The 25,550-nt window shown below is 39.4% G+C and overlaps 1 long non-coding RNA gene and 1 pseudogene across 1 annotated transcript; both read left to right on the top strand.

Moving 5' to 3' along the window:
• The first annotated feature begins 1,007 nt into the window (after window positions 1–1,007).
• LOC118805008 lies at window positions 1,008–6,613 on the top strand (annotated as a pseudogene).
• Window positions 6,614–14,186: 7,573 nt separating this feature from the next.
• LOC118805007 lies at window positions 14,187–17,160 on the top strand. Its single transcript, XR_005007022.1, has 3 exons — window positions 14,187–14,315; window positions 14,412–14,478; window positions 16,092–17,160. It is a non-coding gene; the product is annotated as an uncharacterized LOC118805007 (long non-coding RNA).
• The last annotated feature ends 8,390 nt before the right edge of the window (window positions 17,161–25,550 follow it).

Genomic DNA, 25,550 nt, shown 5'->3' with positions numbered 1-25,550 from the left:
CTATTAAGAACCGTTTCCTGTTTTTGGTCTCATTATTATACACCACACACACACACATTCACACAGCATACGTTTTGCACCACACCATATTTTACGGCCCGACCCCAGACCAGGTCGTAACACTAATATTGCGCTGCTGAAAAGTTCTTTTTTAAAGAATTTTAATGTTATCTTGTTAACGAATGAGTCGGAATAAAGAAACTAACAAAGTTTTCTTGATTGTTTTAGGCCAGTTGTTTTTTAATGAAGTGATCCTTGCTGTAGATAAAGCAGGACGGCAGAGTTTTACTGTAGTAATAGGCTGTTAAACTTTAAGTGTTGCTTCAATATTCAGGGTGAAAAAGTAATTAAGAAGCAACATTATACTTGAATGATGATTAAATGAAGTTACCGGTCATGATTCAGTAACTCTTTGCTCTCTGAGAGTTCTTTGCATTTTATGGGCTCAGAAATGGTGACTAAGTTGCAGTAGTGAACATGTGAAGATCATGACAGAGACCTCTTGCAGAGACAACAGCACATGAAAGAGAGCAGCGAGAGAAAGTGGTGTGTACTGCCTCTAAAATCTATGCAAACTTCCATCTACCACCTCTATATACATCAAAAGGATGGAAAAGAAAGCATTAAATATCTGCGGATAACTCACTCCCAGCACAGCACCTTTTTAAAAAGCTCCCTTCTGGCAAAAAACGTTTCAAAGAATCTTATATAGAACATCTCGATTTAGTAGCAGTGCCCACCCTTCCACTATCAGCCTTCTGAACTCCTCTCCACAAGCTTTACCTTATTTATCAGTGTTTGTCATTTTATTGAGATTAAGGATGTTTTGTGTATGAGTGGATATTGTTTGTGTGTGGACTGAAAGAAATTCCTCTCAGTCAAGTATCGACTGATATGACAATAAAGCACTGACAAATGAAACCTTGAACTGAAACTAAAAGAACTGAAAACAGAGCCCCACCCTGTCCCCGTATAAAGGACACACAGATACACACAACATATCACCCCCACTTTCAACCTGAAACACGCAAGTGCACAGCTCTGCTACAGAGGTAGGAAAGAGTCAATGTTCACACTTTCTGACATTAGTCAATTAAACAGCAATGATAATGTTAAACACTGTAGTCCAGTTGACAGCGTTCAATTTGTCATGAATGAATATTTAGAATATTTTGAAACCATGTGAATTTGATTATTTAATGTATCTTTTAAAGATTACTTATGTCATCTATTAAAGGCCGAGACCTATTAAATGTAAAAGTGCACTCTAAAATAGTTCTTTGTCAAACATGTACTTAACAAGGTCATGTACAAGATTACAGTCAGTCAGATTTTTCCCTAAAATTTAGCTTTTACATATTTCTCAGATGTAATTTTACATTATTATTATTATTTTCAGTAACATTGTTTTGTACATATTGTACACTGAATCTTCGTTTTAGTACAGTTATTACTGTATCCAGTGATGATACTCATCTACAAGCATTTTTTATATAATGAGACTGAAAATTCTATAATAAAATACAGCACTATTTGTAGATTAAATGGCTATTCACAATTAAAGTTGTCACACAGGTCCTGTCCACAGAAGAGAGCAGCCTACACAGTTAGAGAACACTGTGGATTACCTTTGAAAAGACTTTTCAGGGAAAGTATATATGGATAGTATATGTTTATTTCTTTAAACATATAGCCTCTCTTTATTTTAGTTTATTTAACTTAGTTTAATGCACTGAACAGACACTGCTGTTCTAATAGTGTCTTATGTTTGCAGAGTTAGAAAGAGATGCTTAATAATGCTTCCATAGGTGAATGTAGTGTTGAGGAGTCATGCAGAAGTATATTTACTGGTATAACAGCAACATTAGTGTTCATGTCTGAATGGGAAAAAATTTCATTCCCCCATCACTCCTTTTGAGGCACAGCAGAAGATGGTCATTAATATAAAAAAAAAATCGTATGACAAAGACAGATGAATAGTCGAATTAGCGTGTACCCTGACCAAAAATGGAACTACGGATATAATGAATTTTGGAATGAAACGTAAATGAAAATTGAAATTTTGGAAATTTAAATTAAATTTTCCTATAAATTGGTGATACTTGATACACGTTTTAAGCAAAACTGGCTATAATTTGGCACAATAACACCTCACACACTTTCATTTCTTTAAGTGGTTGACCTACATCATATTTCAAGTTGTACTGATTCAATCTTCTTATAATCATCTTATATGCGGGAGTTTTTTTTTTTTTATCTGCTTTGCTCTTCAACACCCAGAGCACGGTTAATGCACCTGAACAACATGAAAAGGATAAAGCTTAGACTTATATTTATTTGGATTTAGCTGGACTTACTGGAGGCTTTTCCCTTACCTGCAACCACAACGGCAGCCATTTAAAACTTAATACTATTACTTGTTTCTCTTTATGTGGCCAGTGAAAGGTGAGAGTCACACCAAAAAATCTAAGGAGAAGCCCCATCATGGAACCCAGAAACCGTGAGTATAGAAAAGTACAATACGCACTGAACTAATTCAAATTTAACAGGATGTACAGAAAAGATGCCATATTAATTTGTTTTCAGTTCAGTTGAACTTAGGTAACCAAGAGCTGATGATAAAGGGATGTATCATAGATTAAACCACCCTAAACATAGTTTACTGAATTTTTGGAGTAGTTACAGATTATAGTGATATGATGAAAATCCATAATTATACCAGGTAATATCAGGTGGATTCACAAATGATTGCAGCTGACTAAAGTTTCAGCACATCTTACCTTCAGCCTGTTTTACATAATGAAACTTAAAGTAAAAGGAATCATTTTCAAATTCCTTTTCAATTGCCTTTGTGTTTCGTATTTGCAAGCGTTCTGTTCAACTTTTCTCTTCTACCTTTGAACAAGTTACTTCATCGCTCACACGCTGCTTTTACGTATATACATATACATATATACATACATATTATATATATATATACATACACACACACACACACACACACACACACACACACACACACACGCACATACACATATATGGCAAGCCAAACAGGAAATATTTAATGAACATTGATACATATGGAATGAACTTTGATATATATGGAATGAACATTGATATATATTGAATGAAAGTCACTGTTGAAGGGTTGAGGATGGCCAAGAAAAACTGTACATCAATAAATGGGCATTAACAAACTCCAGGTGGAGCTTAAAGGAAGGGAATTCTAATAAAGTGACCAGTATCTATACACAGTCATCCCGTGGACCTGAGAGTGGCTGATATATGATGTGAAGACACAGCTGTGTGGAGTTTCAATATATATATAATTTGACATGGTGCAGAAGAAGAGTCAGATAAGGCCATAACTTCTGTTTGAAAAATGCTCTTTTATTGAGATCAAGGGAAAACAGTGCCACTTGAAAAGCAACTGAAAATTGAGGTCGGTCACTCCTAGCCCTACTCTTTCTTCTGAGGGTCACCAAACACAAACACACTCTCCCTAACTCTGAGCTGGACACAAAATAACAGAGCAAACACAAAAGTCCCTCTCTGTCTAAACAAAACATTTTATGAATTATATTATTTTTTATATATATCATTTTTTAATCTCAATGTTCGATCCATGTACATCAAGGTTCATTCAATATATATAAATTTTCATTCCATATATATCAAAGTTCATTCCATGTATATCAATGTTCATTCCATGTATATCAAAGTTCATTCCATATATATCAATGTTCATTCCATGTATATCAATGTTCATTCCATATATATCAATGTTCATTGTATATATCAAAGTTCATTCCATATATATCAATGTTCATTCCATGTATATCAATGTTTATTGTATATATCAAAGTTCATTCCATATATATCAATGTTCATTAAATATTTCCTGTATAAATATAAAACTGTTTTGTGTGTGTCACACACACACACAAACAAGAGTTAGTTCCAGCCACAGAGGCTGATCATCACTCCACTAAGACGCCATTGCTAAGCAACGACTTAGACAGCTGTAGGAGACGCTCAGCCGTTTGAACATTTTTACTTCTTACTTTGCCACAAACAGAAAATGGACACTTTTAAGATCACATTTGACCGACAGCCGATTTGGTCAGACTCTGAAGATGAGACTACACTAAATTCCCAAACTGTCATCACCACTGAGCAGCTTTTCAGTCGGCAGCTGAGACAGAAGAACAGCTGAACAACCTGGAATCAGCCAGAAATGAACCCAAATCCATTCGCCAAACGTGTAGTCTGATCTTCAGAGTCTGACCTAATCAGACTGAGCCATAAAACTGCCACAATAAAAAAAAAAAAGAAAAAAAAAAGCTGCTCAGTGGTGATGAGAGTTTGGGAATTTAGTGTAAGGAGCTGGAGAACGAACTGCTGGCTGTGATTTCACTCACATTTTATCTAAACTTGCCTCAGTTTTCCTCAAAATGCGGAGCTCAAGTGAAAAATATGTAAAGTCTTCTATGAGATAAATGTGGTGATGACGTTTCTTATATTGAAACAACACAAACAATACAGTACAGCAATGCAATGATGCCGAGCTCACTGTATGCCTTTTTGTCAACTGTCATGAGTAAAATTCTCTGATGCTTCAATATTTAGACCATATTGTAGTGACCTGTCTGTGCTATTCAGGAAAGTGAAGCACAAATGTAGCAGCTTTAGGAATCGTTGTTGGTGGTCTCTCTGTGACTAGTGAAATACAGGCACACTGAACTTTAAAAACTCTTGCACCTTGTAGACGTTCCACCGTGTGGCCCAGTATGAGCTCAGTATATCTCTTATGAACTCAACACAAACTCCAGACCTTCCCGGAAGCAAACTTCATGGTTAGTGATGCCCTTGTAGATATAGAGGGGATGTCTTGTGTCAGGAAGTCCAAAGATTTCCACTTATTTATCATTGAGTGGTGTGTGTGTGTGTGTGTGTGTGTGTGTGTGTGTGTGTGTGTGTGTGTGTGTGTGTGTTTTTAAGAATGCACAATGATAGGAAATCCTGCCACAAAATGGTTGCAAAAATTTCCTGCTATTAAAGGTATTAATAGTTGCATTAATGTGGAAAATGTAAGGTTAATTTCTCACTCTCTCTCTTTCTGCCCCCCCCCCTACTCTATCTACATTCAGCATTAAATATAGTGCTGTTGGGGATCGTAGGAACTGGAAAGAGTGCTACTGGGAACACCATCCTGGGAAGAGAAGTGTTCATTTCTAAGAACAGTTTAAGCTCTGTAACGCAGTTCAGCAGCATTGAGGAAACACAGATTGGAGGAAGGACAGTGTCTGTGGTCGACACACCAGGCTTTTACAACACGACTTTGCCAAAAGAAGCCTTGGCTGAACAGCTTGGCAGAAGTGTCCATTTATCCAGACCAGGGCCTCACGCTTTCCTTTATGTGGTGCCAGTTAGTCAGAAATTTACAGAACAGGAATTTAATGCAGCTCAGCAGTTATTCAAGGTTTTTGGGAGAGAAGTGTCAAAGTACACAATCGTTCTCTTTAGCCACGGCGATAAAGAGCCAGAGAACTTACATGATGAGATTCGTAGTAACAAATACTTGTCCGGGTTCATCCAGCAGTGTGGGGGGCCGGTATCACGTCTTTAATAATAAACAGAGAAACAGAGGGCAGGTCACTGAGTTACTGGAGATGATAGACAGAATGGTGACACAGAACGGAGGAAGTCACTACACCAGTGAGCTGTTTAGACAGGCAAATCGCTCCACATGGGAAGCTTTCTGGGAGAGATTGAAGGAGTTTTTCCCTTCTGGGAGAGATTGAAGGAGTTTTTCCCTTCTGGGAGAGATTGAAGGAGTTTTTCCAGGCTGCAATCAAAGCAATACGTGCTTCATTTGAAAGAGCATGTCAAACAGGCTGTAGCGCTGCTACACAACTTGAAGGGTGTATGTCATGTGTTGAAATGGCGATATTTGGCCAGGCTTATTCAGCTCTTCATGTTGGCTAAAATCCTCAAGGGAAGAGAAATACTCAGTGACAGAGGAAGTGAGTAAGATGTTATAAAGATGTTATAAAAACTTGATGGCTAGATTTGATGTTTGTAAAGCTCATCATATGTAGTTTTGTCTTCTGCTTTTGATATAATCAGATTTTAGCTCAACAAAGACTCTACTGAAAGAGTTGTGTGTGTTGGGGTATTTCTGTGGCTCAGCATGTCTCTTTGTGTCTTCATTAAGATGGTTTGAGTTCATATAATTACAGCCTATATTAATCAAGCTTTTCACCCTAAACATATTATTTTAGGGTAATGAAGAATTTATTTGAAAACATAAAAACAAGAACCCCTACAAAAGAACATAACGGGTCTATAATTATGATTTAATAAATGTGACGCTGATTGTGTCCTTTTGTTTATTTAATTATATTCCTGATGTTCTTGTACTTCTTCTGGTGACAAATGTTCTTTGTTTAATTACATTTCTTCAGTTTGAGGTGCTTTAAATGAAAAGTACCATAGTTAAAGTAATGATTTATAGACTCATTTGTGTATATGTTTAATCTTCAAAGTCTAACAGATAAGAAAGTGTCTGTGTATCAAGAAGAATGAAAATAAAATTCTGTCTTTTATCTCATTCAATGCCTCCACATTAGTCAAGTCAAGTCAAATTTATTTATATAGCGCCTTTTACAACAGATGTTGTCACAAAGCAGCTTTACAGAGAATCCAGGTCCACGCCCCCAGTGAACAAGCCTTGGTGACAGTGGCAAGGAAGAAACCTTGAGAGGAACCAGACTCAAAAGGGGAACCCATCCTCCTCTGGTCGACACCGGATAAGAGGACAGACACAAAACAGTATAGTGGATACAGTTTAACACCACTGTGCAGTGCGCCGGCCGCATCTCAGGTCAGACCCTCTTAGGACAGGCAGCCGCTCAGCTCAGGGAAGGAGAGGGGGAGGGGGAAGGGGGGGGGGTAGAGGGGAGGGGGGATGGGAGGGACATAGTTAGAAAAACAAATTAACCAAAGGCTCGACTAAACAGGTAAGTTTTTAGCCTAGACTTAAAGATGGAGGCTGTGTCTGAGTCCCGAACACAGACTGGTAGGCTATTCCAAAGCTGGGGGGCTTTGTATGAAAAGGCTCCTCCCCCTGACGTAACTTTATTTATTCTGGGTACTAATAATGAGCAGCAGCTTGTGATCTAAGTGGGCGTGTCGGTTGATAATAGGAAATAAGGTCACTGAGGTACTGAGGATCAAGGCCATTCAAAGCTTTATACGTCAGTAGAAGAATTTTGTACTCAATGCGGAATTTAACTGGCAACCAATGTAAGGTACACAAAATTGGGCTAATGTGGTCAAATTTCCTGGTTTTGCTGAGAACTCTGGCTGCAGCGTTCTGGACTAACTGATGCTTGTTAAGGTTTTGGCTGGAACAACCAGAAAGCAGAGCGTTACAGTAATCTAACCTGGACGTGATGAAGGCGTGAACTAACGTTTCTGCGTCCTGTAGCAACAGTGCATTTCTTAATTTAGCGATGTTACGCAGGTGGAGGAAAGCTATTCTGGTAATATTGGTAATATGCTCATCGAAGGCCAGACTGGGATCAATCGTGACACCAAGGCTTTTTACAGATGTGCCTGGTGCAATTGAGAAACTATCAAGATTAAGAGTAAACGTAGGCAGATTATCCCTAGCAGCTTTTGGACCAAGAAGAAGAACTTCTGTTTTGTCCGAATTTAGTAAAAGGAAGTTACTTGACATCCATTCTTTAATGTCTTTTACACAGTCCTCTATCTTATTAAGTTCAGTTTTGTCCTCTGGTTTAGCTGAAATATATAATTGTGTATCATCGGCATAGCAGTGGAAACTGATGCCATGTTTTCTAATGATGGTACCTAGTGGTAGCATATATAAGGTAAATAACATGGGTCCTAAGACAGAACCCTGTGGAACACCATACTTTACTCTTGTGAGAGCTGATGGTTCACCATTTACATTAACAAACTCAAAGCGATCACTAAGGTAAGATTTGAACCACGAAAGAGCTTTACCTGTCACTCCGACTAGTTTCTCAAGCCTGTCTAATAGAATGGAATGGTCTATTGTGTCAAATGCTGCACTAAGATCGAGTAAAACCAGTAAGGATATGTTTCCTTTGTCAGCGGATAATAAAACATCATTTACAATTTTCACTAACGCTGTTTCGGTACTATGGTGAGGCCTGAAGCCGGACTGAAATTTTTCATATATACTACTCCTATGCAGATGGGAACATAATTGTTTTGCCACTGCTTTCTCTAAAATTTTTGATAAAAAGGGAAGATTTGAAATAGGTCTATAGTTTGATAGCTCAGAGGGGTCAAGACTAGGTTTCTTTATTAAGGATTTAATTACACCTAATTTAAGAGATTTTGGAACATACCCGAGGCTGAGAGAAGAGTTTATTATAATTAGAAAGGGCTTAGTTATTTCTGGCAAAACATCTTTAAGTAAACCTGTAGGAATAGGATCTAGTATACAAGTCGTTGTTTTTGTAGATGAAATAATTTGGACGAGCTCTGTTTGTTGGAGTAAAGCAAAAGACTCCAGCGTCTCTGTAGTGGTTATACTGCACTCTAGATCTAGATTAGGTTTATAGGATGCTGCACTGCAATGCTGCGCATTTTGAATTTTGTGCCTAATCAATTCAATTTTATTATTGAAGAAGTTCATGAAGTCAGTGCTGCTGTAGGCTGATGGTATTTGGGCTTCAGTAGCTGCTTGATTATTAGTTAATTTAGAGATAGTACTGAATAGTAGCCTAGGAATTATTCATTCATGTTGATTTAATGTCTATGATATACACCACTCAAGAGTTTGGAATGACTGTTTTTATTAATTTTATTAATTACATGCTCCATCCTGTGGAGACCACCTCTGCCCACCTTGTGGAGGCATAAAAGCCATAGAAGGAGAGTCACAAGGGCGACATAGTGGAGTTCATTTGGTTTGGGGAGGGACTTAAACCTGGAAGCCGGCATACAGTTAGTTCCATTAATATTGGGATGTCATTTTAGGAATTGCAACCATTTTCAAACATAGCCCCCCATTTTTATGGTCTCAGTTGGCTGCTCAGCTGTTCCATGGCCAGCTGTGTGTCATTACGTCATTAGATCACATACAAGTAAACAGAAAAAAGGTCTAGAGTTGATTTTAAGTGTGAATCTGTTGTTGTTGACTCTCAGTATGAAGTCCAACCAGCTTCACTGATATCATGAGGCGAGACATCACTGTGTTCATACAGGTACAGTCAGTCCTCACACAGTCAACACCTGAACTGTGGAAAAGCTGAATGGTGAGTTACCACCTCTTAGAACAGGAGTGTTATATAATATATATATGTAGCATTACTAAGGCATTTACCTATGATCTGTAGTCTGGGGTGCGGACAGAAAGGGACATATTAACAGAGGTTTAGTGGCAGAAAGTGAAACAAGGGCCTCCCTAAAACTTTAGCAGCTCGTCTTGTTTTGTCGCCCGTAAAACCTTCCAAGTGTATCGCAGCAGCTTAAACTGGAATAATCAGGGAAACTATACTGATCTATGACTGCTGTGATGACCAGACACTTTAGAGCCACTGAGACCCTGTGCTGGGCCATTAGTGACAAATCTGGATTTTCTAATATCAAAACAGAAAGTCCAAAGATTTCCATTTATTTATCATTGAGTGGTGTGTGTGTGTGTGTGTGTGTGTGTGTGTGTTTAAGAATGCACAATGATAGGAAATCCTGCCACAAAAAGGTTGCAAAAATTTCCTGCTATTAAATGTATTAATAGTTGCATTAATGTGGAAAATGTAAGGTTAATTTCTATCTCTCTCTCTTTCTGCCCCCTTACCCCTTGTTATTCAAGGTTTTTGGGAGAGAAGTGTCAAAGTACACAATCGTTCTCTTTACCCACGGCGATAAAGAGCCAGAGAACTTACATGATGAGATTTGTGGCAAGAAATACTTGCTCAGCTTATAAAAATCTCAGTAACGCATCACTTGTTGGCTAAAATCCTCAAGGGAAGAGAAATACTCAGTGACAGAAGAAGTGAGTAAGATGTTATAAAGATGTTATAAAAACTTGATGGCTAGATTTGTGTTTATAAAGCTCATCATATGTAGTTTTGTCTTCTGCTTCTGATTTAATCAGATTTTAGCTCAACAAAGACTCTCTACTGAAAGAGTTGTGTGTGTTGGGGTATTTCTGTGGCTCAGCATGTCACTTTGTGTCTTCATTAAGATGGTTTGAGTTCATATAATTACAGCCTATATTAATCAAGCTTTTCACCCTAAACATATTATTTTAGGGTAATGAAGCATTAATTTGAAAACAACATAAAAACAAGAACCCCTACAAAAGAACATAATGGGTCTATAATTATTATTTAATAAATGTGACGCTGATTGTGTCCTTTTGTTTATTTAATTATATTCCTGACGTTCTTGTACTTCTTCTGGTGACAAATGTTCTTTGTTTAATTACATTTCTTCAGTTTCAGGTGTTTTAAATGAAAAGTACCATAGTTAAAGTAATGATTTATAGACTCATTTGTGTATATGTTTAATCTTCAAAGTCTAACAGATAAGAAAGTGTCTGTGTATCAAGAAGAATGAAAATAAAATTCTTTTCTCATTCAATGTCTCCACATTATTCATTCATGTTGATTTAATGTCTATGATATACACCACTCAAAAGTTTGGAATGACTGTTTTTATTAATTTTATTAATTACATGCTCCATCCTGTGGAGACCACCTCTGCCCACCTTGTGGAGGCATAAAAGCCATAGAAGGAGAGTCACAAGGGCGACATAGTGGAGTTCATTTGGTTTGGGGAGGGACTTAAACCTTTAGCAGCTCGTCTTGTTTTGTCACCCTTAAAACCTTCCAAGTGTATCGCAGCAGCTTAAACTGGAATAATCAGGGAAACTATACTGATCTATGACTGCTGTGATGACCAGACACTTTAGAGCCACTGAGACCCTGTGCTGGGCCATTAGTGACAAATCTGGATTTTCTAATATCAAAACAATGTGGTAGTTTGCCTTTACACAACCATATTCACCAAAGACACCACTGTGACAATTAAGGCTTAGTGATCTGACCAAAGAGCAGATGCCATTTGCATCCTGGCTTAATTTTTTTTTATTATTATTACCCTTAACATCCTGACCACTGCAATAATTTTATTTATATTTCTTGAATGCCTTGATGCTGGTCTGAGTGGATCAGACACAACAGTGCATGCTGCAGTTTTTAAACACCTCAGTGTCACTGCTGGACTGAGAATAGTCCACCAACCAAAAATATCCAGCCAACAGCGTCCTGTGGGCAGCATTCTGTGGGTGGCATTCTGTGGGCAGCGTCCTGTGGGCAGCGTCCTGTGACCAGTGATGAAGGACTAGAGGATGACCAACACAAACTGTGCAGCAGCAGATGAGCTATCGTCTCTGACTTTACATCTACAAGATGGACTGACAAGGTAGGAGTGTCTAATAGAGTGGACAGTGAGTGGACACAGTGTTTAAAAACTCCAGCAGCACTGCTGTGTCTGATCCACTTGTACCAGCACAACACACACTAACACACCACCACCACGTCAGTGTTACTGCAGTGCTGAGAATGATCCACCATTATTATTATTATTATTACTACTGTTATTATTGTTTTTGTTGTTGTTGCTATTATTATTATTATTAAATATGAAGATTACCCTGATTTTAATGCATGGTAATATGCTTATGCTGGTTTATTTGGAGTTAACTGAATATTTGTATTGCTCCAGACAATCCAGTCATTGTTTTAGGTTGTTGTAGACTTTCCTGGCATGTCTGTTCAAATGATTAAAACCTGGTAAATTACTGTGTTACTAACATATAAACGTGAATATGTGATCATCTGACATTAAAAATAGTAACGTCTGAGGTGTGCAAAATCCACAAGCGTTTATTCATATGTAAAAGTCATGTGCTTTGCTATAAGGACCCAAAAATCACGTCCAGCTAGGATTTCTACATTGCATACACTATATTTCCAAAAGTATTCGCTCGTCTGCCTTCACACACATATGAACTTGAGTAACATTCCATTTTTAATCCATGGGGTTTAATATGATGTCGGCCCACCCTTTGCAGCTATAACAGCTTTAACTCTTCTAGGAAGGCTTTCCACAAGGGTTAGGAGTGTGTTTATGGGCATTTTTGACCATTCTTCCAGAAGCACATTTGTGAGGTCAGACACTGATGTTGGACGAGAAGGCCTGGCTCTTAGTCTCCGCTCTAATTCATCCCAAAGGTGTTCTATTGGGTTGAGGTCAGAACTCTGTGCAGGCCAGTCAAGTTCTTCCACACCAAACTCGCTCATCCATGACTTTATGGACCTTATTTTGTGCACTGGGGTGCAGTCATGTTGGAACAGGAAGGGGCCGTCCCCAAACTGTTCCCACAAAGTTGGGGCCGAGCCCAACTCCTGAAAAACACCCCCGCACCATAATCCCCCCTCCACCGTTCTCCTGGCAACCGCCAAACCCCCACTCGTCCATCGGATTCCCAGATGGAGAAGCGTGATTGGTCACTCCAGAGAACACGTCTCCACTGCTCTAGAGTCCAGTGGCGGCGCTTTACACAACTGCATTCGACGCTTTGCATTGCGCTTGGTGATGTAAGGCTTGGATGCAGCTGCTCGGCCATGGAAACCCATTCCATGAAGCTCTCTACGCTGTTCTTGAGCTAATCTGAAGGCCACATGAAGTTTGGAGGTCTGTAGCGATTGACTCTGCAGAAAGTTGGCGACCTCTGCGCACCATGAGCCTCAGCATCTGCTGACCCCGCTCTGTCATTTTACGTGGCCGACCACTTTGTGGCTGAGTTGCTGTCGTTCCCAATCGCTTCCACTTTGTTATAATACCACTGACAGTTGACTGTGGAATATTTAGTAGTGAGGAAATTTCACGACTGGACTTGTTGTACAGGTGGCATCCTATCACAGTACCACGCTGGAACTCACTGAGCTCCTGAGAGCGACCCGTTCTTTCACTAATGTCTGTAGAAGCAGTCTGCAGGCCTAGGTGCTTGGTTTTATACACCTGTGGCCATGGAAGTGATTGGAACACCTGAATTCAATGATTTGGATGGGTGAGTGAATACTTCTGGAAATATAGTGTAAAATGTCTGGCATTTGCCTTTGCTTTTATTTTGAAATTTGCTTTCTACACACTGCTCTGTGAAGCTTTTGTGCCCCCAGTGTCCTCTTCTCTGAAAACCAAAATATAGGAATCCTACCAAAAAGTACAAAGAACCACTGAATTATACAGGATGAGTTTAAAAAAAAACCCTTATCAGCTCCTCCATATTGTAAAATAATATTTATCTAAAACCATAATGTGTTGTTCACCTCTTTGGATAATTGTCTATCTTTTTGAAATGCCTTTCCATAGCGCATATTTATAGGTAGATCTCTGCATAAAACTATTGTAGGTATTATAGGTTAAATCTATTATAGGTAGAACATTTTCATAGCCTAAATCACCTTTTCATCAGAAATGCTACTTGCATCAAAACTATAGGCAAGGGTTTGATGACCTGAATGACCTCATCAGAAAATACTACCAGCATAAGTAGGATATTTAGGATATAGGATATTTTGATATCTGCTACCTGCTACAAAAAAAACACTGAAACCATTAAGTATTTCTGTTGGTTCCTGGTGGTTTTCTAATTTATTTTTTTTATTTTTTTAGGTGAGGTGACCAACTGTTGATTCTAAATGCATTTGATGGTTTATTAATGGGATCTAAATGTGTTCTACTGGAAATTAGTGGAAGCAATTAAAAATAATTTTCATTAGAAAGCAAAATCATTAGGTTATCATCCTAATGGTGTCTAATGGTCCTTTTTCAGCAGGGTAATCACCTCATCAGAAAAAATACCTGTAGTAAAACTATATGTAGGATATTTCATAGCCTAAATCCCGTTATCAAAGGAAAGTATTTAATTATTAAACTAAGCCTCTATAATACACTTGAAGTAAAGAAGAATTAATATAAAAACATGATAAAATGTTAAAAGTTACTCTAGGATACTAACGACGTGCGCATGCGTGGTATGACCGGTTGCTGGGTGGAATCATTTGTTAGGAGACCCCGCGCTTGTTCTGGACTGTTGAAGTTCTTTAAAAACTCAGCCATGTTCGTGTGCCGTCCTTCCCAGCTCACAGTCCTCTGACTCTGCGTCTGTCGTCAAAAGTGAAAGTAGAACCTTCACTGTGAGCTGGTGCTGCGTTGGAGACACACATCCAGAAGACAGTGCTGTATGTATGGAAGAATCTGCTGATCCACAGATTTTCTTTGTAGATCTTCTTTGCATTCATTACCTGAAACTGAAGTGATGAATGGTTTCATTGTAGGTTGACCGCTGGAGGACTGAACTGCACTTTCTGACACAGAGCTGGACTTTAACTGCACCGCTGTTTCGTGAGTAACTTCATTCTTCCTCTCCTCTAATAGTGGTTGATTTTCATATTACCTCAACATAAAATAAGCGTTTAGTGTCTTTTAAAAGCCTCAATGCTCCCGGTTTGTTTCAGTGCACGTGGTCAGTGATGAATAAAATTCCACCAAATGAAACACGGACTCGTTTTATTACCTGGGTCATTCCTTGTATGTGGAGCATTTTGAACCCCAATAAGACGTTGAAAGTTGTTAAATCACACTGTGTGTGAAAATAGTTTCTTGTTATGTAAGGGAGCAGTTAATGTAGACTGTGACAGTGCATAGATGTTAGAAGGAGCTATGAAATATTTCCACCCTGTTAGGGAGGTGTGCATTATGTGAGTGTAGAACACCCATGTGCACATCAGAACCAGCACTTTAGAACAGAAGTGTCTTTGCCTTGAACTGCCATTTCTAGTGTTATATGAGTTTCAGTTAATATGCAGTGAATTAGGTGACATTATTTATTATGAATGTTGAATTATGTATGTAATCTTATGGTCTTATGAGATGAATAACAACACTTACAGTATATGTACATCAGATACATTTTTAATTACTTGCTGATTTGAGAAGAATATCCACTTCATGTGTACATTCCACCCAACATAAATAGGTGGAAATATGGAGGCAAAATTACCTTGAATATTTTTTTTTTAATTGTATATATATATATATATATATATATATATTGGTTGGGATGCTGTGCAAAATAAATAAAAATAAGTAAATAAAAATAGAATGCAATGATGCAAATCATGTAAACCATATTTTCAAAAGAAAATACTACAAAGACAACAAATCAAATGTTGAAGAAATCTGATTGTTTTTTGAAAAATATATGCCCATTTTAAATTTGTTGTCACAGTCACGGCAGCATATTTTGTAGTAAAACTTGTATACATTATTCATCATTAATGGTGCCTTCACAGATGTTCACATCACCCATTTCATGTGCACTAATGCCCCCCTATACCATCAAGAATACTGGCTTTTGAACTGTGCACTGATAACAAGCTGACTGGTCTTTAGCCCGGAGGACACAGTGTCCATGATTTCCAAAAGGAATTTCAAATGTTGATTCGTCGGACCACAGGACACTTTTCCACTTCCCCTCAGTCCATTTTAAATTAACTCCGGCCCAGAGAAGGTGGCAGCATTTCTGGATCTTGTTTTATATATGATTTCTTCTTTGCATTTTAGAGTTTTACTTACCATTTGTGGATGCAGTGATGAACTGTGTTCACAGACAGTGTTTTTCAGAAGTGTTCCTGAGCCCATGCAGTGATTTTCACTACAGAATCATTTCTATTTTTAAAGCAGTGCCGTCTGAGGGCCCAAAGATCACGGCCAATAAATAACAGTTTTCAGCCTTGTATCTTTTATACAGAGATTCTCCAGATTCTCTAAATATTTTAATGTTATTATGTACCGTAGGTGATGAAAAGCTAAAATAATATAAATAAATGTCCTTGAAACAGTCTGAAACTGTACTTTGTTTTCATCTGTCTGCAGTAAAATACACGTGATATCAAAGTTACATCAAGTATGTTTTTCTCCTTATAAATGTATTTTTTTTTCATGTTTTTGTTCAGTTTTGCAGTGATGTGGACTCACAGTGAAGGTGGGGCTGATCCTGAGCTCCGGCTTCTGCTGGTGGGGAAAACAGGTGCTGGATCGAGTTCAGCTGGAAATACTATTTTGGGTAGAGATGCATTTCGCTCTGGTCCCAGCATGTCTTCATTGACAAACACATGCATCAAACAAAGTAGCACTGTCGCTAACAGGACAGTTAGTGTGGTTGACAGCCCTAATTTCTATAATTTGAAGCTATCGAGGAAAGATCTGAGAGTGGAAATTGAGAAAGGAGTGAAATGGTCTTCTCCAGGGCTGCATGCCCTCCTTTTCATTCTCACACTGGACACTTTCACTGAGCAAGAAGCAGACATTGTGTCACTGTTTAAGCAGACATTCGGTGAGGAAGCTCTGAGATACACGGTTATCGTGTTCACACATGGAGACAAGCAACGTGATTCTCCGATTGAGGAACAGATTAGAAAAAAACAGAAGACTATCAAATCTAGTAGATGAATGTGGTGGACGATACCATGTACTGAACAATAAAGATCCAGCAAACAGACTCCATGGTGGCTGCTAATGGGAACAGCTGCTATACGCTGGAGATGTTCCACCATGCTGACTCAGTCATGGCATGGTTAAAAAGAACTACACTGGGGATTCAGTCACAAAAGAAGTGTATCTATCTAATCAGTGCAGTAAGTATATTCATGGGAGGCATTAATGTACAGAACAAAAGCTCTGTAGATGTTATAACTTTTAGTCGTGGATTCCTAACAGGGTTTTCAGCAGCAGTAGTTGGTGCTCTTTTAGCAAAAGCCTGGAAACATAAGAACTGGCATCAAAGTACAGTGAAAATACTGCAGATCTCATGTGGTTTTGTTGCTGGTGTGATCATAGGGAAGTATACAGGTCTGGGGGGAGCCCTGACTGTATGTCACTGTTTTGGTAGAGTTTAGTCATGCCCATACTCTTTAGGAGGGTATATACCACATGATGGTACTTATAGCATACTGGATTCTGTACAGCATAATGATATGAGGAGTAAGCACAGTACCAGTACAGTAAACAGTGTGTTGTTTCAAACACAGCCACCATGAGAGCTTATTTCAGTGCTTTTTTCTAGTTTTTGTCTAGTTTGTCTTTTTTCAGTTATTTCCCTCTTGTATATATATATATATATATATATATATATATATATATATATATATATATATATATATATATATATATATATATATATATATATATATATATATACACACACATACACACACATATATATATATACACACACACACACACACATACACTTTCAGACATGAAGCAATAACAAATTGTTAAATAATTTAATGCGTTACTTATTAATGTAAAAAAGTTGGATGGATTTTAATATGACAGTATTACCAATAATCATTTTCTGTTGACACATTAAAATAAAGTGAAAATAAAGTACACACAAATTGTTTTTTCCATTCTTCATTCGTCTTTTACTCTTTCAGGTTTGTGCCCATTAAGTACATTTAGTACTGCCAAAGAAAGGTGAACTACTAAAACACTACAGCACATACATGAGTAGTAGATGAACATGCCAATCGTTGGCAGTAACCAGGAACACAGTCAGTGAAATCACTGTTTTAGAAATGATAGAAACAGCTGTATTATGCTTGAAAGGGCGCATATCACAGAAAATCAGAATTATCTCACCTTTATTAAAGAGAAGTTTTATGTAAACATTGTTAAAGTTCTGTTCACTCCCCAGTGCATCCATGCAAACTACAATGATGAAACAGCCTGTTTGGGATGTCGTGCAAACTAGCACATTTACATATCAGACAATTGCAGTTTAGCCCCGCCCATTCACACAGAAGTTAGAAGGAATGTTTCAGGCTGGACTGCGATTTTAAATGAGGCACAGTACAGGAAAGCAGATCAGAACAAGCTTATTTACATACAGCAGTCTTGAAGGTACAAACACACAGGCAGTTTGATTCTAAGGGGTGAAGAAGTTGGAAAATGGTTGTGTCAAAATGAATCACTTATCATTTTTGGTACATAAAACCACACAAATTTATAAGAGGACATCACGGTACTATTTACGATACACTTCTGAATCAGAGACCAACGTTAACTCTTTCATTTCCAACAGGTAAATGTACTATGATAAGGAAAAATGGCACAGAATTGACCTGATTGGTCTAAAGCAGGGGTTCTCAACCTTTTCTACCCCAAGGCCCACCTGTTTATAAATACAAAGAATAGTGGCCAGCTTATCTCCTTAGCCATCCAGTTGGGCAATCTTCTTAATGTCACTCACATGGTAAACCCAGGGCTACCTCCTCAGCATCTGTTGAAGTCCCAGAGACCATGTAAGCAGGTAGCACACAGCTATCCACTGAAGAAAAGCGATGTAAGTTGCAGTCTGGCCTCTGTTTTATTGCGGGAGTGAAGACCATCTGTGTACTAACTGTAAACTCAGACCAGACAACTGCCAAAGATGCAATAACATGGTGAGTGAGACTTTACCTAACACCTCTAAAGCTTCATTTCAAGTAAAGATTGTTTTGTATTGGAGGGATAATTTCATATCTGTTACAGGAATAACCAGTTTTAGAGCTGCTGGTAATTGATCAGAGTTTGGTGAACCCTAGAGATCCCAGTACAGAGATGCCAGCCATTGTTTCCGGTCAGTGCCATAGATGGATGACCCTTAGGCTCAGGAACGGTTCACGAGAAAATCCAACCACTACTCATGCAGTTCCCACTTTTTCTGGGCAATGGTTTAATACATGAAATAGACTTTCTCACACCGTTTATTAAATTGTATTAATTATTAAATTGTAACCTTCTTTTATATTGAAGGTCATTACCAGATTTTTAACATCCACTCTAAATGAAAGACATCAAGTGTTTTAATGATCTGTCTTATCCATTGCTCTGACACAAATGGTTTAGTACCGGATTTTATATGTCTATTGTGCTGTAATGGGGTTCATAAATGCCCTTTATCATTATAAACAAGATATTTCTCTGCAGCTCTGAAGTTTGTGATTAGTATTATTCATAATGGAACCAAAGTGTAGAAGACAGTATTTTATAGACTCAGAAAACAAAAATATGTCACTCCTTGTTTAGTATGTGCGCAAGCCCAAACTCCACTTCGGTTACCTGCTGGAACTTTGGAACGTTTACACTTTACCACAAAGGCCCTGGTCACATCTATTTGTGCTTGAGAATCAACATCAGCCTCACCTCTGTGCATCACCCAGAGTACAACAGTCAGATGGAGAGCCTGAAACAAAAACTTGGGCAGTATTTCAGCTGTTATTGCTGGTATCGGCAGGGGGGTTGATGTTCGTATCTTCCCTGGGCTGAACATACTCAGAACTCCTTGGTGCACTCCTTTACCTGTTTCACATCCTTTCACATCTACCTCGGTTATCAACAGGGTGATGTATAGACTCTAATAAACCCCTTAATTATATGTCTCACCTTCATTTCAAGTCTTTCTCCTCTGGCCTGTGGTGCCTGACCCTTTGCAAGACCCTGGACACACCAACTCCAGCACTCGTGGTAGATGGAGCGCCTGAATTTGCCATAAGAGCACTCCTGGAGAAGGGGTCAGCTCCAGTATCTGGTGGCTTGTGAGGGTTATGGTCCAGTGAAGAGATTTTGGGTATCTGCCAGAGATGTGTTGGACCCTCTTCTTAAAGAAGATTCATTTCACAGACACCTGGATCACCCTGTGCCTCACACCCTCAGTCGTCTTTGGTCCAGCACTTCTGGAGCAACAATGGACGCATAGGAGGCATAGCCACACAGAGTCAAGATTCACATAATGCGCGCTGCATGATGTGAATCTTGACTCTGTGTCTATGCCTCCTATGCATCCATTGCTGTTCTTGTCTCTGTTGGGGCCGGTACTTACCCAACAGGTTAGCTGTTTGCTTTTTATCACCCCTCGTCACTTCCTGTAAAACCATGATTAAGACAAATCAACACATTTTGTAGCAACATTTTCACGAAGAAAATGTCCCAGTGTTGTTTTTGTACTGACACGCCAACCCTGGCTCTTTCACTTCTGCCCCCCACTCATCTTACTATTAATGAGCAGGAAATTAACATGCTTTTGAGCAAACAGAAGGTAAGAAAAGTTCGGGGGTCAGATGGAGTCTCTCCATCCACACTAAAGCACTGCTCTGACCAACTATCACTGATTTTCGCCAATATCTTCAACAAATCACTGGAGCTTCGCTCTGTTCCCATGTGCTTCAAAATATCAACCATCATTCCAGTCCCCAAGACAATGAAGATTGCTGGACTAAATGACTACAGGCCATTAGCCCTGACCTCTGCAGTCATGAAGGTCTTTGAACGCCTGGTCCTAGCCCCCCTGAAGTCCATAATAAGCCCTCTGCAGGGTCTCCTGCAGTTTGCGTGCGGAGCTAACAGGTCTGTCGATGATGCGGTCAACTTGGCCCTGCACTTCATCGTACAGCATCTCGACAGTTCTGGAATGTACGTTAGAGTTCTGTTTGTGGACTTCGGCTTTCAACACCATAGTACCAGAGCTGCTGCATGTCAAACTGTCCCAGCTGTGCCAGATCATATCTGCCAGTGGATCAGTGATTTCCTGACAAATAGGACACAGCAGGTGCAGCTAGGAATACACACATCAGACCCTCGGACCCTCGGTACTGGTGTACCAGAAGGTTATATGCTCTTACCTCTTCACTTCAGTCTCTATACCAATGACTGTGTCTCTAAGGAACCGGCTGTGAAGATCCTGAAGTTTGCAGATGACACCACTGTGGTGGGATTCATAGCCAAAGGCAATCAGTCTGCCTACAGGGGAAGTGGACAAGCAGGTCTGCTGGTGCAGCATCAACCACCTGCTGCTCAACAAGCAAATGACCATAGAGATGGTGATGTGCTTCAGGGGCAACCCCCCCCCACCTCTCGCCTCAACATTAACAGCTCTGTGGTTTCCACTGTAGAGTCACTAAAATTCCTGGGCATTACCATATTCAGAAATCTGAAGGGGGAGAGGAACATGGCCTCCATCACCAAGAGAGCTCAGCTGAGAATGTTGCTTATAAGACAGCTAAAGAAATTTAACCTGCTGCAGAGCCTGATGACCCAGGTCTACACAGTGATCATTACGTCCATCCTCACATCATCCATAACCATCTGGTTTGGCTCCTTTACCTCACAAGAACAAACCAAACTCACCACATAATCAGGACAGTGGAGAAGATTGTTGGATGTATCTGCCGATGATTCAGGACATCTACAACAACAGGCTGATGAAGTGTATCAGCAAAATTACAGCTGACCCATCTCATCCTGGACGTCACCTCTTTCAGCCACTTCCCCCTGGCAGAAGATTCAGGACCATCAAAACCAGCTCAACCAGACATGCTAACAGCTTTTTCGTCAGAGCTGTAACACTGTTACATATATTACTACAATGGAATAAATAAATAAGGAAATATTATTAGAATTATTAATCAGTGGTGGACAAAGTACACAAACCATGTACTTGAGTTAAGGAAACCCAAGGTAAAATATTACTCCAGTAAAAGTAAAAGTTCCTCCCTTTAGACCTCCACTTGAGTACAAGTACAAAAGTATTTGCCTTCAAATGTACTAAAGTATCGAAAGTGAAAGTACTAAAAGATTATTTATGACTCTGATGTCCTATTATCATTTTTGTAACAAAACTCTTGCTTTATCAACTCTTTTGGGTGAAAAAACTCCAGTGTCTTTTAATAGAATGTCATTAATTAGTGACGCTGATGTCTATTAAAATTATCATAAGCACAAAACACTGAAGGCAAACAGTTTCCATCAGGTAGAACTGAGTGGCTTTGAAATCACTTTACAAACAAGCAAAGTTTCAGTTTAAGATTTATTTGCAACTTAGTTACAAGTTTAAGTTTAATAAAAACTTGCTTTAAACTCAGATTCACAAATGAGTTTCCTTTACTAAACTGCATCTGTAGGTCTCTGTTCATAAACAAACTAGACAAAACTAATTTACTATAAATGAAATGTGTTTGTATAAATTCAGAAAAAAGACACAGTCACAACTGCATATGTGTACATATTTCTATATTGTGGTCTATTTACACAAAGTTAGGTTAGTTCATCATTTATGTTGAATAGACTCTCCCAAAACTTTCAGTAAAAAACTTCAGTAAAGTACAGATACACAAAAAAACTACTTAAGTACAGTAACCAATTACATTTCCTTAGCTACTGTCCACCACTGTTATTATTAATAACACTGCTGCCAGTAATATAAACACACCTCACACTTTAAACTTAAACTGAACAGACTGGTTGGTGTGTAGCAGTCAAGTGGTGTGGTGTATGAATTTTTGTGTATGAATCTTCTTTACATGTCTAGAAAATGACAGGCTTTAGGACTTCTGTCTGTAATTCACTATCTGGCCACCAGGCCCTCTCTCTTGAGTATTAGCCCTGTTCCCAGGACCAAGGCACCAGTACTTCATTATCTCCCTCATTATCAGTCACACCTTAAATACTCCTCCAACTCAGCCAGGCAGTGCCAAGTGTTGCCAGGTCTTTTGAATTTGACTACCGAGCGTTTGTTTGTCTGGCGTTTGAATTTTTGCTTGACTATTTGGAATCTGCTGTTGCTTTTTGTCCCTTTTGCTCTGTCTGCATGGCCTTTTGGACGGATTCTCTGTTACGACCTTTTTACATTGCCTTTTACTACGAGTTTTGGACTGCTCCATTGTTAATAAATCTGCACATGGATCCCTCACAACTTTCTGAGTCTGCTGTGTCACCACCATGGCCTTAGTGAAGCGCTAAAATGTGAGATGGCTTGCAAGGAGGACGCTCTTACTCTGGATGGACAAATCAAACTATCCATTAAAATTAGACAACCTCATCTATTCATGCCAGAAGGTTTCATCCCAAATACATATTGCAACTGTAGGAGAAGCCCAAGAGCAAAAGTACCAATTCTCATAAAATGCTGCTTTAATATCCATTTGGAAAACAGTGGGAAAACGGAGAGGGTCTGACAAAAAATGGCAGCAGCCCTGTCTCTCTTTCATAATTATGAAATAAAAAAAGCATTTGGCAACCCTTACAGAAAAAATATGAATTTCACATATGAATAAACACACAAGTTTAGCACTTCACATGATAAAATGTGTAATTATGTGTAGAAAATGTGATCACACGTAAAAACGTGTTCATGTGTAAAAATGTGGTCACTTGTGAATATGTGGCTTTGCTCACTTCACATATGAAATGTATGGGACGGTGCACGTATACGGTACAGGATGCACCAGATTAAGGTGTTGGTGAGCGTTTCTTGTGGTTCACTTTTATACCACTCTCATGAATACAAATCATGCTTTGAGCCCCCCTCATGGACAGCTTGTGTATTTGTTGAAGGGGAGAGAATCTGACCAGTCTTCACATTTCAGTCATTTACACACAGAAACAATCAAAATTGCAAGTGTAATCTGTAGCGTCCATATGCCTGAATGATGTGCGTGCATGTGAAGGGGAGTTGGATTCTGCCAAAGAAATGGAATTCGGCAGAACAGTGACAACATCAGGAGAGAGGGAATCTTATCGATTTATAAGGTAGAGTTATATTACAGGACTTTATTATAGGAGGTTGCAAACTTTCAAGGCCTATTTAGTGTGAGACTGGCCAAAGACTGACCAAATGTATTGGCTGAAATGAATTTATTTCTTTGCATGCCAGCCTGAAACAGGACTGAGGTCAGATGATTTTGGTATCCAGAAAAACTACAAAACTCTGTGGGACTGGAATTACACAGATAGTGTATAAAACCAAGCACCTAGGCCTGCAGACTGCTTCTACAAACATTAGTGAAAGAATGTGTCGCTCTCAGGAGCTCAGTGAACTCCAGCGTGGTACCATGATAGGATACCACCTGTGCAACAAGTCCAGTCGTGAAATTTCCTCACTACTAAATATTCCACAGTCAACTGTCAGTGGGATTATAACAAAGTGGAAGCGATTGGGAACGACAGCAACTCAGCCACAAAGTGGTCGGCCACGTAAAATGACAGAGCGGGGTCAGCGGATGCTGAGGCTCATGGTGCGCAGAGGTCGCCAACTTTCTGCAGAGTCAATCGCTACAGACCTCCAAACTTCATGTGGCCTTCAGATTAGCTCAAGAACAGCGTAGAGAGCTTCATGGAATGGGTTTCCATGGCCGAGCAGCTGCATCCAAGCCTTACATCACCAAGCGCAATGCAAAGCGTCGAATGCAGTGGCGTAAAGCGACCAATCACGCTTCTCCATCTGGCAATCCGATGGACGAGTCTGGGTTTGGTGGTTGCTAGGAGAACGGTACTTATCTGACTGCATTGTGCCGAGTGTAAAGTTTGGTGGAGGGGGGATTATGGTGTGGGGTTGTTGTTCAGGAGTTGGGCTCGGCCCCTTAGTTCCAGTGAAAGGAGCTCTTAATGCTTCAGCAGACCAAGAGATTTTTCACAATTTCATGCTCCCAACTTTGTGGGAACAGTTTGGGGACGGCGCCTTCCTGTTCCAACATGACTGCGCACCAGTGCACAAAGCAAGGTCCATAAAGACATGAATGAGCGAGTTTGGTGTGGAAGAACTTAACTGGCCTGCACAGAGTCCTGACCTCAACCCAATAGAACACCTTTGGGATGAGCGGAGACTGAGAGCCAGGCCTTCTCGTCCAACATCAGTGTCTGACCTCACAAATGCGATTCTGGAAGAACGGTCAAAAATGCCCATAAACACACTCCTAAAACTTCCTAGAAGGGTTGAAGCTGTTATAGCTGCAAAGGGGGGGCCGACATCATATTAAACCCTATGGATTAAGAATGGGATGTTACTTAAGTTCATATGCGTGTGAAGGCAGACGAGCGAATACTTTTGGAAATATAGTGTAAGTTTATGGCCTGCATCACAACCTTTCATAATTAACACAGGGATGATCACTCTGCTGTCGAGTTTTCTTTGATTTCCCATTAGCTGTGAGACTGCTTGCTTCTCTTTTACCTCTTGCTAAAGGCCAGTCCAAGATTTACTCTTGTCCAGTCTTTTGCTCGGTCGTTCTCTTCTTCTCTTCCTCTCTCTACCTCAAACATCATCTTCGGCCTCTTTGAAGCCTCTGCTTTTATGTCCATGCTGGAAATACAGAGCAGAGCTGGCTGAGATCACAGTGTGTGACATGAAATTATTTTAAGGTAAAATTGTTATATAATACTGCTTTAAGTGTGATATTATGGACCCATAACATAGCTTGCATGGTGTAATGTGATGCAATCTATATAGCATCTTTAATATCATGTTAATCAAACGTACTGATGTCTCCTCCTAATGATTGACTACATGCAAAACTGAAACTAAAAGAACTGAAAACAGAGCCCCACCCTGTCCCCGTATAAAGGACAGTGCACACAGATACGCACAACATATCACC

The sequence above is a fragment of the Colossoma macropomum genome, unplaced genomic scaffold, assembly GCF_904425465.1.
Source record: "Colossoma macropomum unplaced genomic scaffold, Colossoma_macropomum, whole genome shotgun sequence".
NCBI lineage: Eukaryota > Metazoa > Chordata > Actinopteri > Characiformes > Serrasalmidae > Colossoma > Colossoma macropomum.
Note: the sequence above shows the minus strand (reverse complement) of the source record. Positions and strands in the feature narration are given on the sequence as shown.